The sequence below is a fragment of the Symphalangus syndactylus genome, chromosome 8 (genome assembly GCF_028878055.3).
Source record: "Symphalangus syndactylus isolate Jambi chromosome 8, NHGRI_mSymSyn1-v2.1_pri, whole genome shotgun sequence".
Classification (NCBI taxonomy): Eukaryota; Metazoa; Chordata; class Mammalia; order Primates; family Hylobatidae; genus Symphalangus; species Symphalangus syndactylus.
Genome location: NC_072430.2, coordinates 34451020 through 34463948, shown reverse-complemented (window position 1 = coordinate 34463948; position 12929 = coordinate 34451020). Strand labels below are relative to the sequence as shown.

The window sequence follows — 12929 nt, the reverse complement described above, 5'->3', positions numbered from 1 at the left end:
AATGACCCCACTGAGAAAATTAGATAGATCATGTAATATTAGAGAAAACAATGTGTTTTGGGATATCAATGAGCTTCCAAGGCAATTAGGACTTGAAGAGCCAAGACCTGTGCATTCTGTGAACCATCTTTCTCTTCGTACTGATTGCAAATTCACGAAGCACAAGTGGTGGAGAAATCCAGGAAGAAGGCTATGGCTAACAGGTAAAGAAGCCAGAAGAGCTTTGAGAAATGGCTTAACTCTAAGAAAAGCTAATGTGAAATTCAGTGCAGCGAAAGCACCTAGGAGTTAGAAGGCCAAGATCAAGGAGGATCAATCCTAAACGGTGCACAGTTCTCTCTTAAAGGTATTTGCAGATTAAGTGTTTCAAGGAAGGGAACTAAAGAGACAAGCAGAAAGCCATCAAAAAGCAGTATCTGCGATCTCACAGAACTGCAAAAATGCAATGAGTATACAAGCCACCAAATATTAGAAACCCTAGTCATTGCTCAAGACTTTCAAGCAGTACTCACTGGAAAGCTTCTTCTTAGTAGTGCAAATGTACCAGAAGTAGGCAGAACCTTGCCCTGAAATTAGTCCGATTACTGTTGAGTTTAATATAGTTTTCTCTATATTAGAGGGTTAAATGAACCTTCTCCAGATAAAAAAAACACATATTCCAGAACTTCCAAAACTTTTTATAAATGATGACTGACATTAAAAAAATAAACACCAGCTATACAAAAAAAAAACAAAAGGAAAACAGCTAGAGAAATCAACTTACAGATAGCCCCGTTGTTGAAGTTATTGGACAAAGATATTAACATAACTGATCAGTATTTGAGGAAAATAGATTGCAAGGTGCATTTTACCAGAGTTCCAGAAAACGTAAGAGAAAATATAATGGAATATGATAAAAACTTAAAATAGAATGGTTAATATATTAATACTGGTTCATTAGTTCTGATAAAAGTACCATGCTATGGTAAGGTATTAACAATAGGGGAACTGAATGTAGGGCATACAAGAGCCCGTAGTCCTATCTTTGCAACATGTATGTAAATCTCAAAGTTTTTTAAAATTAACTATTTATTTTAAAAATGAAATTATTTTAATTATGAGCTTAATAAACACATTAAGAGGAGTTATGAGAGAGAATTAATTAAAACTATGTGATAAAAAATTGAGATATATATACACTAAGTATATATTTTATATATATATATATTAGAATAGAACATTATTCATCTTTTAAGAAGGGCAGCCTACGTTACTGACAACATGAATGACACTGGAGGACATTATGTTAAATGAAATAAGCCAGATACAGAAAGAATACTGCATGATCTCTCTTATAAATGAAATCTAAAACAAACAAACAACAAAATGAGCTGAATAAATAGAAACCGATAATAAAATGATTACCACAGGTGAGGGGTGGCGATGGGAAATGGTGAGATGTAGATCAAGGGGTCGAAAGTTGCAGTCATGTTGGATGAATAAATCAAGAAATATAAATACAGCATGAGTACTATAGTTAATGATCATCTATGTATAGTACAGTAGAAATTTTCTGAGTAGATTTTAGGTGGTGCTGTCACAAAAAGAAAAACATAATTCTATGAGATGGTGAATGTGTTAAATTCTTACCTATAGTAATTAATTATTTCACTGTGTATATCAAAATATCATATTGTACACCTTACACTTACAAAATAAAAATGATGACAAGTCAGTAGAAAAGATCCAGAATAAAGTATGGAGAAAAAATGGATAGAAAATTTTAGAAAAAAATCATAAGATAAACATTGAAAAGAGCGACTCCCAAGAGGTAAAGGAGATAGAGAAAAGGACTTTAAGCAACATTTGAAAGAATCAGACATAAGACTTTTTCACAACTGAAGAAAAACATTTATGGTTTGGGTATTTGTTCCCTCCCAAACTCACGGTGAAATTTGACCCCCAATGTTGGAGGTGGAGCCTAATGGGAGGTGTTTGGGTCATGGGGGCAAATTCCTCATGAATAGATCAATACAGTCCGTTGGTGGAAGGTGGAGGGTGAATGAGTTCTAACTCTTATTACTTCCCACAAGAGCTGATTATTAAAAAGAGCATGGAACAAAACGTACAGTCAGATAAGTAAGTTCTAATGTTTGATAGCAGAGAAAGGTGACTACAGTTAGCACTAATTTAAAACCTCATTCCTCCCCTTCTTGCTTTCTCTCTTATCAAGTATCTCTGCACACTAAGGCTTCCCTTTGCCTTCTTCCATGAGTGGAAGCAGCCTTAGGCCCTCATCAGGAGCCCAATTTTTTAGCCAACAGAATTGTGAGTTAAACTCTTTCTTTTTAATTGAACCAGTCTCAAGTATTTCTTTACAGCAAGAGCAAACAGACTAAGACAGATATCAAGCCACAGATTTTAAACCCTCTGCAAACCAAGCAGGATAAACATATAGAAAATCACGTCTGGATACATTGATGTATCATTGTTGAAAATCTAACAAGAGAAAAATCTTAAAAGCATCCAGGAAATCAATAAAATGGATACCTAACTTCTTAGCAAAAATGAATGACAGGAAACCATAAAATAACATTTTTAAAATACTAAAAATCAGCTGTTCTAGAATTTTATACTCAATAAGAATATCCTTCAAAAATGCAAGCAAAACAAGGACGTTTCCAAACAAACAAAACTTAGGAGAGATCTTCACTGGCAAATTTCCCCAGAAACGTTTTATAGACAGTTTTCAGACAGAGGAAAAATCATACTACATAGACAAATGGAAATGAAGGACACTGGAAAGAGTTAATATACGAATATTGGTGGTAAAATTATAATAATAAATATTGGTACAAAGTAACAATTTGTGATGTTCAAGATATTGTACAGATACGACCTTTCTTTGCTTGAATTCAGTGTAAGAATCCATCAAGATCAATAGCCTGTGGAACCTTCAGAGTGACCAGGAGACTCTTTTAAGTCTGTTTACTTGGATGAAGCCACATTCTCCCTGCTGAGCCTAACATAGAGTTTTAACACAAACACACACATACATACATATCTATCTATCTATCTATCTATCTATCTATCTATCTATCTATCTTATTTATCTGTCTATCATCTATCTACCTACCTATCTATTGCTCTCTCTCTCTATATATATATATATATATATATATATTTCATATAATGCAATAATAGAAAAATTGGTATTAGGATTAGGGATAAAAGAAGTTAAAGTATCCTAATATTCCATGTCCACTAAGTGGAAAAGGAATGAATTTGAAATATACTACAATAAATTTAGAATAAATGAAAAGAAATAGACTAGACTTGTAGATTGCCTGCTATTACCCACAGGTATATACTCAAGGAATCTGGGCATGAACCAGGATACATTATTTGTTCGTCCTAAAAGTGCAGAGAAACATCACATACAATTAAGCAAATACGTACAATATAATACTGGCAAAGGGTGCTATAATGATCATGCATAATTTGCTAATAAAAGCAATTAGAATTTCTAGTCCAAATATGGCAGATTAAAGTAAACTTCCTAAAAGAGCAAATCTGAAGAATGGATAAAACTTCTCTATGTGAAAACATGGAGGGATGCAAGTGTTACTGAGGCAGAGAACATAAAAAGACCTAGAAATTATAATGTGTTCACAGGAATTAAAATTATTCAGACTGGCTGAAGTGCCAGTGGAAAGAGGATCATCTTGTCTGTTTTAAATATTTATGTATCAGCAGTGTATACATGTGTGTTTGATTTCTAATCATTGAGTTAGTGGCAGGAGGGTAGTTAGCATTTGAAGTAGCCTAATCAGGATACATTTGAAAATTTTTAATCAGAAGCCACATTTCAAAGGCAGTTATTACATGTGTTTGAATGAGTTTTATTTTTGATCAGTACTAACAAGCTTGGTAATTAGCATAACAAATGATAGAAATAACTTTTTATTGGTGAAATTCATGATGTTTAAGATATTGTACAGATACTACCTTTCTTTGCTTGAATTCAGTGTAAGTTTCCATCAAGATCAATAGCCTGCAGAACCTTCAGAGTGACCAGGAGACTCTTTTAAGTCCGTTTACTTGCATGAAGGCAGATTCCCTCTGCTGAACCTAATAAAATGTTATCTGAAGCTTGCTACTTGTTGCATCTGCCTCAAATAAATCTTTCATGCAAGGTTCTTAGGGAACAGATAATTCATCTAAGCTTTCAGAATGAGCTTAATTACATTTTTTGTTCCTTTTTTTCATTAATAAAGGTTTGCTGATGTGACAGAATTATTTCTGAGAGCTGCTTTCTTTATAACACAGAGTTTGACAGTGAGATTACTGGGGGAAGAAACCTATGTAGATATTGCTCATTTCTAAATATTGGAATCTATCAAAACCTGCTATCTGCTCCCCTCAAATAGTAGGTACAAATGATCGAGTTGGCTTAGATGGACTTGAAAAAGTGAGTGTGTTGCATAAAACCTAGAGTACCACATCCTCTCCAGCACCTGTTGTTTCCTGACTTTTAAATGATCGCCATTCTAACTGGTGTGAGATGGTATCTCATTGTGGTTTTGATTTGCATTTCTCTGATGGCCAGTGATGATGAGCATTTTTTCATGTGTCTTTTGGCTGCATAAATGTCTTCTTTTGAGAAGTGTCTGTTCATATCCTTCGCCCATTTGTTGATGGGGTTGTTTGTTTTTTTCTTGTAAATTTGTTTGAGTTCATTGTAGATTCTGGATATTAGCCCTTTGTCATATGAGTAGATTGCAAAAATTTTCTCCCGTTCAGTAGGTTGCCTGTTCACTCTGATGGTAGTTTCTTTTGTGGAAAAATAGGAACACTTTTACACTGTTGGTGGGACTGTAAACTAGTTCAACCATTGTGGAAGTCAGTGTGGCAATTCCTCAGGGATCTAGAACTAGAAATGCCATTTGACCCAGCCATCCCATTACTGAGTATATACCCAAAGGATTATAAATCATGCTGCTATAAAGACACATGCACACGTATGTTTATTGTGGCACTATTCACAATAGCAAAGACTTGGAACCAACCCAAATGTCCAACAATGATGGACTGGATTAAGAAAATATGGCACATGTACACCATGGAATACTATGCAGCCATAAAAAATGATGAGTTCATGTCCTTTGTAGGGACATGGATGAAACTGGAAACCATCATTCTCAGCAAACTATCGCAAGGACAAAAAACCAAACACTGCATGTTCTCACTCATAGGTGGGAATTGAACAATGAGAACACATGGACACAGAAAGGGGAACATCACACACCGGGGCCTGTTGTGGGGTGGGGGGAGGGGAGGAGGGATAGCATTAGGAGATTTACCTAATGCTAAATGATGAGTTAATGGGTGCAGCACACCAACATGGCACATGTATACATATGTAAGAAACTTGCGGGTTGTTCACATGTACAAAATTTAAAGTATATATATAAAAAAAAAAAAAAAAAACACCTAGAGTACCTTGAAACAACAGACAGTGGTTTTAAACATCATCCAGAATACAAATGTATATGGGAGCACAAAATAATTTTAATCAGGATAACAAGATAACCAGATTGATATTTCAGAAAAAGCAATGGTCAGTAATTTTTAAAAGATTTACAGAGGGTGGAGATGTGGAACAAATCAGAAGAAAGAACAATGCCTGTTGCTGGTTAAGTTAGAGAAATCTGTGGCCTGAACTAGGATAGTGGTAGTAGAAATGGGGCAATTGACTTAGACTCAAATTATGACAGGGTAGAATTACCAAAATTTACTTACTAGTGAAAGGCTAACAGAACAACTTGCTGAAGATGATGAGGATGTTGAGGATCTGACTAGAAGTAGCCTAATTGATATTTATGTGCATTTTGAAAACTTGTATGTCTAGGATATGAGCATTTTCATTAAAATTGTCTTATATAATGACAAATCACTTTATTATCTTGTAATTTTTAACTATTTCTGAATCTGATGAGAATTGTTGTTTTCCTCACTTTGACATTGCATAGCAGTGTCTACCTTACTGGCTAATTTTCAAATAAATAAATATTTATTTTTAATTTTAACTCCATTTCTGTTTTTAATAAATTGATTTCTGCCTTTTAACTGTGATTTTGTTTTAATTTATTTAATTGCACTTTTCTAAGGTTTTATCTGAGTACTTAATTCTTAATTTTCAGTCTTAAAGTTTAGAAACAATAACTTTTGTCTTTGATTCACTCTGGCCACATTCTATATTTCTTGTTATCTTTTTTTTAAAAATGCTATATGATTACAGTGTTAGATTTCTTTTTGAATGACTGAAAACGGATTTACTTTTAATTGCAATAATTTGATTATTCTTTAGAGTTGATATTAATTTCTAGTTATAGTATAAATATAAAACGCATATTATTTATTTGATTGTAGTTCATATCTTCCCTGCTTCATTCTCCCTATGTGAAATTACATGTACGTTTCTAGATGTGTCTTCTGTGTTTGTTGTGTACATTATTTATTGGTTATTTTTAATTGAGATGTAATTAACATTTATCAAAATATACACTAAATGTATAAATTGATCAACTTTTATATATGCATGTGCTTGATTATGACAATCCAAATTAGATATGTAATATTACCATTATGCTAGAAGATTCCCTCTTACTACTTTACAAGCTAAAATTATTATTACTATTAAGATATAAATATGTGTCTTTTTTGTTGATGAGATATTTGAGTTGTTTCAAGCTTTTTAATGAATAGAAATTTATCCACATTTTTGCACATGTCTTTTGATGGACATATGCACTTAATTTTCTTGGGTATAAATCTAGAAGAGGCAAGCATAGAGTAAATATATATTTGGCTGTAATAAAAGCCACTAAGTACATGTTCAAAGGGCTGCCCAGTTTATACTCCATCAGGAAGTGTATGAGACTTCCAGTTGGTACACATTTTGACAAATATTTGATAATTTTAGTTTTGTTAATATTTATTAGTTTTTGTTTGTTTTATTAATATTTGAGCCACTCAAATGGTTGTATAATTGGAATGTTTTCTTCATAAGCAATGATGTTGAACAGTTTTTCATATGCTATGGGCCATTTGGATAACCTCTTTTGTGAAGGGCCTGTGTGAACCTTTTTTTGCATTTTTCAATTGAATTGTTATGGCTATTTCTTTAAGAATTCTTTTATATTATATGAGAATTTCTCAAGGTTTCCTTCTAATTTACTGATTCAGGTTTTGCAATATCTAATTGGCCATCCAAAAGTGTTTTTCAATCTCAGATATATTTTTTTCACATATTTCTTTTGGAAGTCACCTTTCTGGAACCTCAAATTTTTTTATTTATATATATAAGATCTTTAATGATTATTTCTAGAATACAAATTACATTTTAAAAGCACTTTCGTATTAGGTTTTTCTCATTTAGGAACATTTATTGTGAATTCTTAGATTGCCTCTCGTTGACTCCATTTTCAGGCCAGTTATGTCTGAGTAATAGAAATATGGCTGCTAAGGGTGCTGCACTGTCATTGTCAGAGTTTAACTGCTTTTTATAAAGGGAACTTTTCTCTTTGCAACAATTTCTTAAAAGTCAAGGCCTGGTATTTATGGGCCCAAAGATGATCAGGGCCATCAGTGTGTTCGGAGAGATGGATATATCAGTTAGCTTAGACTTGAGTTATATGCCAACCCCAAGAGTAATTACTATGATCCATCTTACCTAGACAACGGGAAAAAGGGTGGAGTGGCATGGTTTCACAAAGCTAGAGCACAGTACCTTCATTAGGATAAAGATAAATGAATACAAGGCAGGCAAGCTCTCCAAATGCACACTATATGTATCCTGAAGAAGCAGGTCTACTACACACTTGTTCAATACTTGGAGTGGGCGTTTTTTTTTTTCTCTCAGAGACTGTACTGCTTCTTTATCAATTACTTTATTCTAGGGCAAAAATAAAGGAGACAATTTATATTATTTAGAGCTTTAATTTTTCTTCATATTAGTGGTTCAGGTAAGCAGAAACTGTATGTTCAATAATTGCAATAACACCGTAGAAGCTTCATTTCTGAGCTGAGAGGTGGGTTTTCTATATTTGTTCTGTATCCTAAAGTTACCAAGGGACACAAATTAATTAATTTCCAACTTACAGAACTCAGAAGTATCACTCAGTAGCATCCCATCCCATTTTCCATACAATGGTAGTTTAGGACTGGCCATTCTGACAGAGAGCATGCATGTTCATACCCACTATTCCTACTCTTAGCATACTGGTCCTCTGCTCATTCTCATTTCCAGGCATGAAAGTTCCAAACTCAAGGGTGATTGTACCTTATTAAACTTCTAGCATCCAGACTGAGGTAGAAAAGCTGCTACTACAAGAGTCCCTTGTGCATCATGCTGAAATAATTACTGAAAACGTTCAGTTTATGGCCTATGGTTGGTGCTCTTCTTTGATTTTCATCACTGACATCATTGTCACTATTTTTGTTCCCTTTCTCTTAGTCATTTCAACTGTGACCAGGGAGGGAAATCCCATCATACATTGCAAATCTGCTTAAGTTTTATTTTTAAATGGTTAGTGTACTAAAAAAATAAAAAATAAATCACATCCATCAAGGCACGAAGGGCAAACTGAAATGTTCCTATTCACAAATCCAGTATGGATGTATATTCTCAGCAAAAATGTCTAGAACACAGACTTACCCACACTTGGGTTGGCACCCACCGTGCTACCTTACTGACTTCACAGTGGTGACAAGGGATGACATTCTTTCTTATAGGCTTTAATTGACAATGCAGATTTAGTCATTGCCTTTATTTAGAGCTCTTAGAAGAGTTATCAGAAAAGAAGGAGATAACTTGATCAACATTAATCGATGGTCTGTCCAAAGATAATTTAACAGTGGGATAACTTTCTTTACCTAATCTAAATTAAGAAACTTATTACACCTTTCCCTTTAATGAGAAGTTCTGTCAATACTCTGAGGCCTGACAGAATGACCTTTAGGAAAGAGGTAGTGTTAGTTGCTGCCAGTTGGTTTTATGAAGATGAAGAAATAAAATTTTCTTTAATAGTATACACAGTCCCAAAATATTACTGTGTTGTCTCTCTCTCTCTCTCTCTATTTATCTTTACTCTTTTAAATTTAGCTTATTCATAGATCTACTATTTCATTTGGCATGGATTGTAGATAGAGCCACTGGAATATTTGTCAAGGATCTTGTTCTGTTCATAGTAGTCAATAAATGTTTATTCAGATAACATTGATATGATTACTTATTGCTGCTGATGCTATATCTGTTCTATGACCTAAATAAAAATTCAAGTCTTTGCCGATAATTTGGCACCATTGAAATGCATTGCATTGACTTGAAAGGAGAACGAAAATGGACCAATAAGAAGCAAGCTATATAAAATGTAATAACTCTGAATTTAAATAAAACCAAAATACCATAATGCCAAGCAGGTATTTTTGTCCCTCAGCTTAACTCATAACAGGCATTTCTGTTCATATTTAGATATTTTTGCTAACTGGCGTATTTGAAGGTTGCTGTATGATTGTGATCACGTGAAAATCTGAAAGGATATATAAAACAAAAGTAACAAAGTGGCAGTGACGGGGCAAAGGAACATCACAATTCTGTGAGAGTAGAATGATAAATTATCTGAGCAGATGGTTCTAGGGGGCTCAATTTTATGGATACCTGTTTCCCCTCTAGCACAGAACTCTCATTGTCTCACAACGGAACTCTGATCTTGAAGAGAAAATTGTAGTCAGGAGGATTGCGTCTATTCTTATGCCCTGTCTTGGCAATAATTTTAAAGGACATATGTCTTTCAAATAATACTCTTGGTTTTGATGGTGGCAACAAGAGGTCAGTAAATGTATTAATGATAGAAAGAAGAGATAGAAATATACGAAGGTGAAAATCCCAAATCACGGCAATAAACCTCTTTTCTCACAAAGCTGGATATAAAAGAAATACCATTAGAGAAGCTTAAATCAGACACCCTTGGAAATGCACTAAGTTTCAGTTTGTGTAGTTTCTTTGCTATTTTCTTTTTAATTTAAAGGTAGAATCTTTGATAGCCTATAAGAAAATATTTACCAATTTAAAGTTTCCACCCACAATCCAGTCCAGTCGAAGGAGGCATTTGTAGAGGCATGTTTATCTTTTGCTTTTGGCCTTCCATATCCTTGGGGTGACTCATGACTTTGGAGAATCAATGAAATTTTATTGAGCCTGTACACCATCTGCTTCCCCCGATGGCTTGCCCAGCACCTTGTGCATACTTGGGCCATGCACTGACTGTGCTTCTTTGAATTGCTCTGCTTAGAGATAAGTCATTCCACTGCATTGTGAATTCCTTAAGGGTAAAGCCCATTTCTTATTCAGCTCTGTATCTCCAGCAAGTAGCAGAGTACTGGCTCCAAGGGGAGCTCAATAAATATTTTCTAAATAAATGAGTGATTTAAGACAGTTGAAATTTTAAGTTGAGGGTGGAATGTGGTATGTTGTCTCATCTCTTTTAATTAGTCATGGAATATCTGTGGTTAATTTTCAATATAAATTTTCAGAAATATGTTCAACTGGGGGACAAGACGAAGAAAAATGAGGAGATGAGGCTGAAAGTGAACCGTAAGAGGCAGTGGTTGGAAGGAAAGGAGGTGCGTTGAGGTTAGCATCTATTAATTCAGACATTTATTCTTGATTAATATGCACCACCAGATATTCTGGATTTGGAAATTTTCTTAGTGAAGGACATTTACGCAGTAGAAATAGAGTGTTGAGCAAGACAGTTATCAAAGAATTGTTATTTGATAGGGGAAGATAAATTGTTAACTTCTTGCCAGTACGTAAATAAGCAAGGAAATTAGATACTGATACGTGCTATGAAGAGGATAAGAGTGGGTGAAGAGGCGGAGAGGCTAATGTGCCTGAGAAGTGCTCTCCCAAAACGCAACATTTAATTTGAAGCTGAAAGATGAGAATGAAGCATTCATAGGAAGATAGAGAGAAGGAGTTTTTGAAACAGGAGAAAGAGCAAATGAAAATGTCTAATATGAGAAGAAGTTTCATATGTTCAAAAGAAGGGGAAAAAATGCCACTGTGGATGAATTTGTCAAACAAGGCATAGAGTGGGTGGAGATTAATTGAAAAGGAAGAAAGAAAATAGATCTTAGGAAATTTCACAGGTAGGGCTACTATTCACTAGTATGTATTTAGGGTTCTGGTGGTTAAAACATTGAAATATTTCTACACTGCTTGATAATAAGCGTTAAACCTCCAAAGAGACATTCCAGTTCCCTAGCTTCTTGTGGCGTCAAATGAGGCCCTTGAGTCTCTATCAAGGCTACACTTCTCTCTCTACCCAATTTTGCTTCCTCATCTCCCTTACTGATGATCTTAAGGTCACTTCCTAATAATCTTCCTGAGCGATAAACTCTCTCAGAGTCTGTTTTCTGGTGAAACCAAAGCACAGCATGCGTTAAATGGCATCATTGATAAAATTATCATTTTGTCCAGACACTGAAATTATTTCCTTAGGAAATAATTAGTGCCTCATATAAATAAACCAGATTAAACATTTTTCTAAAAAAATCAGAATAAAGAGTGTTTTAATAGTTTTAATATTGTTTCTATTTGGTGAATATATAGAGAAATTCATGTAAAGTGAAAACTTTATTCCAAGACAAAATCATTTTAGAAAGAATTAAATTTGTGAGTTTTAAGATATCTACTGTGAAATATATATAGCTTATATATTTCACTTCTGACTCAAATATTTTAATATTTTATATACAAAGAAAGATAACGATATTAAACAATAGAAAAAGTGAGCCAAATTTTTACATAAATTCAAAAATAACATTCAGTTTATATTTTGGGGCAAATATCATATTCATTTCTTCAGTTCAAATCTTTACTAAATTGCATCTTAATAGCCGTAGCAAAACAGCCCATATGGTAGTAACTGCATAATATATTTATGAAGTGGCAATTTTCCACATGCAGGATGTGTCAATTTTCTAAGAACAGAGAAGTTTCTTAATTACTGTGGTTGTTCCTTATCGCTACTTCAGACATTTCCTTCTTAATTCAAATCTACTGGGACATAGTTTATCCATGCAAGACAGCAACTCTAAGTTTCAACATATATTTGCATATGCAAAGTGGAACTCATGTTTGCACAATGCTTTCTACATTTAGCCTAGCAGTCTCATGGAAATCCATTCATAAAGCAAATTTTTCAAGTATATGTGCAGAAATTGCAGGTGTAAGGACAGCCTTTTTCCCCAGCAAAGGTTACTGTATTTTAAAAATCTCCATTCAAAATAAAGTATATGCCAAGGCTTTACTATGCTTCAATGTGTAAATAGAATTGTCCCTTTTAGGATTTGTTGTATTTATGTTTCTTTCTTTCCCTTTCTTTCTTTCTTTCTTTCTTTCTTTCTTTCTTTCTTTCTTTCTTTCTTTCTTTCTTTTTTCTCTCTCTCTCTCTCTCTCTCACTCTCTCACTCTCTCTCTCTTTCTTTCTTTCTTGACAGGGTTTTGCTCTGTTGCCAGGCTGGAGTGCAATGGCGTGATCTCGGCTCACTGCAACATCTGCCTCCCGGGTTCAAGCAATTCTCCTGTCTCAGCCTCTCAAGTAGCTGGGATTACATGCATGTGCCACCACACCCAGGTAATTTTTGTATGTTTTTGTAGAGACAAGATTTCACCATGTTGGCAAGTTGGTCTCGAACTCCTGGCTTCAAGCAATCCACCAGCCTCGGCCTCCCAATGTGCTGGGATTATAGGCATGAGCCACCATGCCTGGCTGTATATGTGTGTGTGTGTGTGTGTGTGTGTGTATACACACACACACGCACATATATATATACACACATACACACACATATTTCTTTTATAACTTATATGACATGTATTT

The 12929-nt window shown here is 34.3% G+C and overlaps 1 long non-coding RNA gene across 1 annotated transcript in view; it reads left to right on the top strand.

Moving 5' to 3' along the window:
• Positions 1 to 12692, top strand: part of LOC134737442 (uncharacterized) — a 402399-nt gene extending 389707 nt beyond the window's left edge. Inside the window, exon 7 of the long non-coding RNA XR_010122342.1 lies at positions 12547 to 12692. This is a non-coding gene — a long non-coding RNA (uncharacterized lncRNA). The remainder of the gene's footprint in view (positions 1 to 12546) is intronic.
• The last annotated feature ends 237 nt before the right edge of the window (positions 12693 to 12929 follow it).